The sequence below is a fragment of the Heterocephalus glaber genome, unplaced genomic scaffold, assembly GCF_053883595.1.
Source record: "Heterocephalus glaber isolate CG9 unplaced genomic scaffold, H.glaber_assembly_v1.0 deba00001457, whole genome shotgun sequence".
Classification (NCBI taxonomy): Eukaryota; Metazoa; Chordata; class Mammalia; order Rodentia; family Bathyergidae; genus Heterocephalus; species Heterocephalus glaber.
Genome location: NW_028258305.1, coordinates 48,450,121 through 48,456,801, shown reverse-complemented (window position 1 = coordinate 48,456,801; position 6,681 = coordinate 48,450,121). Strand labels below are relative to the sequence as shown.

At 51.1% G+C, this 6,681-nt stretch overlaps 1 long non-coding RNA gene across 2 annotated transcripts; it reads right to left on the bottom strand.

The window, feature by feature from the left end:
* Positions 1-315: 315 nt before the first annotated feature.
* Positions 316-6,258, bottom strand: LOC101719084 (uncharacterized). 2 transcript variants are annotated; one of them, XR_015453257.1, is made up of 3 exons: positions 5,871-6,258; positions 4,676-5,107; positions 316-4,142 (listed from the first exon to the last, which is right to left on the bottom strand). It is a non-coding gene; the product is annotated as an uncharacterized LOC101719084 (long non-coding RNA). The 2 variants fall into 2 exon arrangements; XR_015453256.1 differs by having other exon boundaries at positions 5,830-6,248.
* Between the last annotated feature and the right edge of the window lie 423 nt (positions 6,259-6,681).

The window sequence follows — 6,681 nt, the reverse complement described above, 5'->3', positions numbered from 1 at the left end:
CCCACTGTTACTTTTTAATATTTTGCACACACTTGTGTGAATGTGTATATGGGTGGTAAATGTTTGTACTGTTACACAACACTGACCATGCATCCCACATCTATTTCCGTCTGATTAGGATAAACATATTATGCACCATCAGTCTACCATGGCTTATTTAACCCTTCTCTTATTTGTACTTTTTTCATTTCTACTGTAATGGGTGTGTGTGTGTGTGTGTGTGTGTGTGTGTGTGCGTGTGTGTGTGTGTGTGTGCGTGTGTTCCCATTTGTCATTATGTTTCAGGAAAATATTTTAGAAAATTTTTAGAAGAGGAACCTTTTTAAAATTTTATTTTCAAATTGACAAAAGTAATCACGAGCTATAGTGTGCTGTTAGATACATGGATCCATTGTGTTATAATTAGACTGGGCTCATTAACATACTTGTCATTGCACATACTTATTTATTTGTGGTGGGAACACTTACAGTCTACTCTTTTACTGATGTTGAAATACACAATACATTGTTATTTATTATAGTAGCACAGAGATCTCTAGCACTTAGTGCCCCATCTCCCTGAAACTAGTCCCCCTTGGGTAACCTCTTCTCTCCTCTGATTCACCTTTCCCACCCTCCTGTCAGCCTCTGGTAACTACCTTTCTAGTCTCATACTTCCAGGAGTTTCACCTTTTTAGATTTTACATGTAAGTGAGATCATGCAGTGTTCGCTTTTCTGTGCCTGACAGTTATTTTGGGGGGTCTTTTAAAGCATCCAGTTGTTAAAATGTATTTCATATTAAAATATATCTCATAGTTAAGTGGCAGCTACTTAAAATATTGAAATAATAATAATACCCCCACCATACAGATGTGATGCTAAAATAACTAAGTGCATGTCTAGATAAAATCCCAGAAGCAGGCTCTTATGAGATACCAAAAACAGCATTCTCATGCCATTTCTATTATTTCAATTCCTGCTAACATGTTTGTGCACACTTAATTGTAATCAAATGTTTCCAAAGTGATGAGATTGCAGGGTAAACATCAACCCCTTTCCCTGTCCTCACCCTTGCCCTGTACCCCACAAACTCCTCTGGACATTCTCACTGTCTCTAATCATTTATGTTATTAATGCAATTTCTTAAATCATGAATTTGCAAATTGCTCTGCTTTTCAGTATAACAGGACTCTAGGTTTAGCTTGAAATTAAATGGTATGATTTGTTCAAATTCGAAATATGCAACAGCTTGCACTGCGAATATAGGGGGTGGCCCTGCCGCTGACCTGCTGGGTGACTAGACAAGTTCATCCATCCAGTCATCTGGGCTGTGGAAAATCGTAACGCTTGTCCTGAGGCGACTGGGCTCGTGAGAATCAGATCTGACCTGGCTGAGGGGCTGTGAGTGCACAGACTGTGTGCAGCCTGTGAGGTGCAGCCCGGGAGAGCCAGGCAGAAACTTCTGGAAGCACATTCCTGGGCTGTGTTCCCAGCTGCTTTCCCTCAGCCTGGTGGCTGTGAGCGGAACCCAGGAGGTTTGAGAAGCTTTTTAGTCCATGGTGCAAAGGGGTGAGAGAGAAATGATAATATTTCTTTCTCCATGGGGAACTTCCAGCATCCTTGAGAAAACAGAATTTCTTTTGATCACAGAAGAGAAAAGGATATTAACCATGGAGTGTCCACCAGTGAGGGGGTTTCAGTGCATCGGCTCTTGAGATGAGAAGGACCCTCGGTCAGAGAGAACCTGTTGGAGGTGACAGGGTGACCGGCCTTGGGCCCAGTACCGGGTCTGCTGTATTTGTGGGGCTTCATTGTAGCTTCCACTGTCTTCCCAGAGATAAAGAGAAAAAAACGTATCCAGAGGCTAAAAAACAAAGCACAGAGTGGGGCTGCTTGCACAATCCAGGGCCGGCAGGGTGAGGCAGGTGGCCCTGTGTGAGTGTGGGCCTCAGGAGGGCACGCGCTGCGCCCGAGGGTGCCAGGCACTCAGCAGCAAGCCTGCGGCCAAGGTGGGGGCAAGTGCGGGTGTGCCGTGTGCGCGGTGTGAGGAGCGGGGCAAGTGGACCCGGATCGCCAGGGCGTCCGTGCGGAGAGAAGCGGGGGCCGCCCTCCGCCCCTCACGACTGACTCAGCCTCAGGCCCTGCAGGAGCTGGCACGCCAGTGTCCAAGAGTTAACAGCCTCCCGGCTTCCACCGGTGGCCCCTGAGTGGCAGAGGGCAGATCTGCAGAGAGAGCGAGCTTCTCAGAGCTGACTGCATGCCCCGCCTCAGAAGGACTCTCGGGGTTCGTCCTGATGGGGACCCGCAAACACTTCCGGGAGAGGAATGTGTGCTGTGTCGGTCAGTCTGTCTCCTTAGGGAAGAAAATCTGCTCCAAATCAGCTTCACCCTCATCTCAGTTATTTTTGTCTCCTTTGTTTTCTCACTCTGCCTCCTTTCTTTTGAGAAAATAACAATTTCCCTTTCTTTCTTTTGGTTCCCAACCCCAGACTTACAGCTGTGGTTCACATAGCCTACAGGCCCTGAGTAGAGGCAACAGCAGCCACTCTCTCTCTTGGTGGGTAGAGCTGATTTCCGGCACAGGACTGGAAAGATGATGCTGGAAGGGATTTGCCCTGAGTGGCCATCACTGTCAAAGTCTTTGGCATCTTTCATTACTTCTCAGCTGATCACCAAACTCTTCTCAAATTTGCCTCAGACCTTGCACCCTGAAGCTGTGGCTGCGGACAGCACTGTGGGATCTAGGACTGCAGACCAGGCTCTGCCACGGCACCGCTGTCACTTCCTGAAGAGGGGAGACTGTGCTCTCCTCACTCCTATGCACTGCCTGCGAGGGGCCAAGGACAAAGATGAGCCGCCAGGGATGGGCCTGCGGGGTCCCCCAGCGTGAGTCTGGTGGCCACATGGGGAGCATGAGGCTGCGTTCCCAGGACTAGCCTTACGGGCACCCACAGTGCACAGGTCAAGCCTCTGATTCTGTCCTCCTACTGGTTTGTGCCAGAGATCGGCTCTGGAACTTCATGGAAGTAGCAGGAGCGAAGCGTGAACACACCTTCTCCTCCAGATGCTTGGGGCTGTGTTTACAGATTAAAGCTCAGGATGTGTATATTTGACACCCTTATTCCAGGATACTGACGGCAGAGGGAACTTGTGTGGCGATGGCTCCAGCATGTTAGGGTCTGTTGGGATGTGAAAAGGGCAGAGACACTGAGGACTCCGTGTGACAGCCACAGCCTGCAAGCTGCAATGTCAGCTTGTCTAGAGTGGATCCCAATGGGGTTCACTGAACCCTGCAAGAGTTGAGCCCTCTTTTATACTGCAGTCCCAGGCAGCATGGTCTTGACAAATAGAATAAAACGTGTAAGCTATTTACACTGTGATTCTTAATCTGCCTAATGTAATCCAACAGCACTTCTAGGAAGCTGAGTGGGCTTTAACCATTATCTCAAAATCTACAGTCAGGGCAGAGGTTGACTAGTTACAGGACTGCAGGTGCTGACCCTTGAGAAGTCCTCTGGAGGAAGCTGGGGTGTCTCCTCAGTGGAGCTGTCTGGAAAGAGTCCTCACAGGTGGGCATGGAGGCACCTCTTGGGTGTGAGGGCTACTTAGAAAGTCCGGATCATGCCCATGACTGAGCTAGACGGTGGACGTGAGGAACAGGTACGTTGGTTCTCAAGGCTGTGCTGCGTCTCGTGCGAATTGAGACAGGATCACAGGAGACAGACACACGGAGCAATGAAAGCTGATGTCCGGCGTGCGGCGCAAGACATAGCCCCATCAGAGGAACAACGAAGATTTATCAGGGTTGGCTCTTCCCCATCATGAGTGGACCGGCAGTGCCTCAGGTGACTCAAGTGGAGACACAGCATGTGTGCTTGGTGCTTCCGTGTTTCAGGCTGGACGAGCCCACGTGGCACCAGGCACACTGGAGAAAGACAGCAAACGCAAACGGGCTTGCCCTGACGTTCTTTCTTTTGCTTTCTGTCTCTACCACATGCGCTGCCCTCAGTCCACGAGAGGTGATGGAAGCCACACAGCCGAAGATGAAGGCCAGCCCTGGAATGGCGCTATGATTTCTGTTTCCCGAGTCACACTTCAGTATGCACTGTCTTCCATTTTGGTTAGATCTATCCAGAGTCCATGAGTCAACCAATCCAGGTGCCTAAAATAAGTAGAAAGGAACAGACCTGAAGAAAAAGTTTAGTCTAAGTTTTTTAAAAATGTTAAAATACCTTTATTTTTCCTGAACTTTGCTTTAAAGCAAATACAGTAGACCCTTGAGTTACAACTGGCCTGACACAAACAACTTCGGTTATGACCAGAATTTTAGTTTTAACTTATGAACAAACTCTTAAGTTACAACCCAAATATCGGCCACTTGTGCTTCCAGATGGTCTCAGATACAGATTTAACCCTAAAGAGGTCTGGAAGGAACATGACAGCATCCTCTCCTGGGTGGGGTTCATTGAGAAATCCTGGGCCAGTGTCTCTCTGAGGACACTGAGATCTGCCTGTGCACAGGAGAGAGACTGAAGCCTGTGGGGAGGAACCCGAGCCTTCACTGACCAACTTGAGTTACAACCAGCCCTTGAGAACAAATTGAGTTCATAAGTCAAGGGTCCACTGTATAAGATACATTTATATAGAATAGCAATATAGAAAGCAAATATAAGATACATATATAACTTTACATACATAAAATTTTAGTTATTTCCAAAATATTTTGCTAAATATAGAACTGTTTAAAGTAACATTTCTTTTTTTTCTTTGTCTTATTTGACATCTAAGAGAATAACAAAAATATTTCAGCTCTTTAGAAACCATTCTAACTGAAACCATGCCAGTAAGAGTGGAGGCCCTGGCTTTGTGCCTACTCCAGTGGCAACCAACGCAGTCAACATTTGCCAACCACATCTGCATGCCAAGTGCAGTGCCAAAGATAAGATGGGGTAAACCGGGCACGGATCTGCCCTTAAGCCAACTTGAGTTTTAAGTGGCTGTAGCTGAGGGAGGACTCTTTATGGGCATCTCTTTCACTGGACGAGAAGTTCCCCAGGAAACATGATCCATCATCTTTCCTCCCTGTTCCTCGTGACTCATGCTGAAAACTTCTAGGCCGACTTGAGCCTGAAAAAAAAAGTAAGAAAGAAAAACGAGCAGTAAATACATTTGACAATAAATTTGAGATCGTGAACCTTGAGATTCTTTTTATAATACCACACACTTAAAAATCAGGCAGTATTTTTCATTCGATGTGGATTTAAAGGTAGCTCAGAGAAAACACAGGATTACCTGTGAGCAGTGGGGTAGTAAGCAAGAGCCAAACTCCCAAATAAACACACCAGAGACTCGGTCTAAAAAAGACAGGGCACAAATAGCCTTGTCTCGATGTCCTCTGGTTTCATGTAACTGTTCCGGATCATGAGCTTATTTGCCAAAAAGAGGTTAACTCCAGAGCAGCAGGACAGCAGTGCAGGAACCGGCTCTGCGAGCTGCCCACAGAGGCTGACCCGGGTGGCCCTGCCCAGCCATGGCTCTGGGATGAGCGCTTTTAAAACTCTTAGGGCAACTGAGGGACCAGGCGGCGCTTTAGGGCCTCGGGGAACCTGGGCCTTAACCAACAAGGGCTTGGCTGAGGCCCAACGGCGGCCTCCAGCTCTGGGGAGCGGCCTAATGAAGGTGTTTGGAGCAGCTGCGTGACCCTGGGCGCCGGCTTCCCCTCCCGAGGCCAGGTGCCCCCCGTAAGGCAGGGTTTGGAGGGGTGGCCCTTCCCGGGGCACGCAGGCCTCCTTCCCCAGGGACTCGCACGGGAACAGGAGCTCAGCCGGAGAGCGGCTGCTCGCCCTCACCCTTCCGGCCCGCCGGGCGGAGCAGCAGCGCAGCGCCTCACCCCGGGCAGGGCCTGCGTCCTCCTCCCGCCTGCGTTTCACCCTCTCGGCCGGGCCGACCGCGCCGTGCCTCCTGGTACCGCTCGGGGCCTTCGGCGCCCGGGACTCTCCCAGGCCGGCTTCAGGGCTCGGGGTCGCCAGAGCCGCGTGGACCCGGGACCCGGGACGGCCCAGAACCCGGCCTCATGCCGGAGTCGGCGCCGGCCTCCTGCTCGCTCAGGCTCAGCCGGGCTGTAACCGAGCACGAAGGGGCTGCCCGGCGCCCAGCTAAGACCCGACCGACAGGCGGCCCGGCCGGGAAGCAGCGAGGCCCACAGGGCGCGGCGGAAGGGCCCAGAGCCGCGAGCAAGGCCGGGCTGGGCCGCCGGCGGGCGGGGCTCCCACCGGAGGACGCCGGTGCCCGCCTGGGACGTCCGGGCCTCTGCCCTCCCGGCCCGGCCTCTCCCGGCCCCGGCCGGGTCTGCCCTGGCTGCCTCTGGAAGCCCGGACCACGGAGGCGCGGACCTGGGGCCACACGCACACCCGGGAACAGGCCCGCACCGCGCAGGCCCCTGTCTGCTTCACATTTCACAGGCTAGGAACTCTTAAGCCTGTATTTTGATTTAAATTTTGTATCAGCTTTTTTTCCTGCCCCTTTCAATGTAATTTCGGGGTATTTAGTTTCAGCGGATCACCTGAGGGGAAGGGGAGGCGTTTGATGAGAGACAGCCGGAGGGAAAGCCAGCCAAGTTAGAAACCCCGCCTCGCCTCGTTCTGGGCTGCGGAGAGGGGAGCACTGAATCCCTCCGCTCTCCCAGGCAGGGTCTGAAAGCA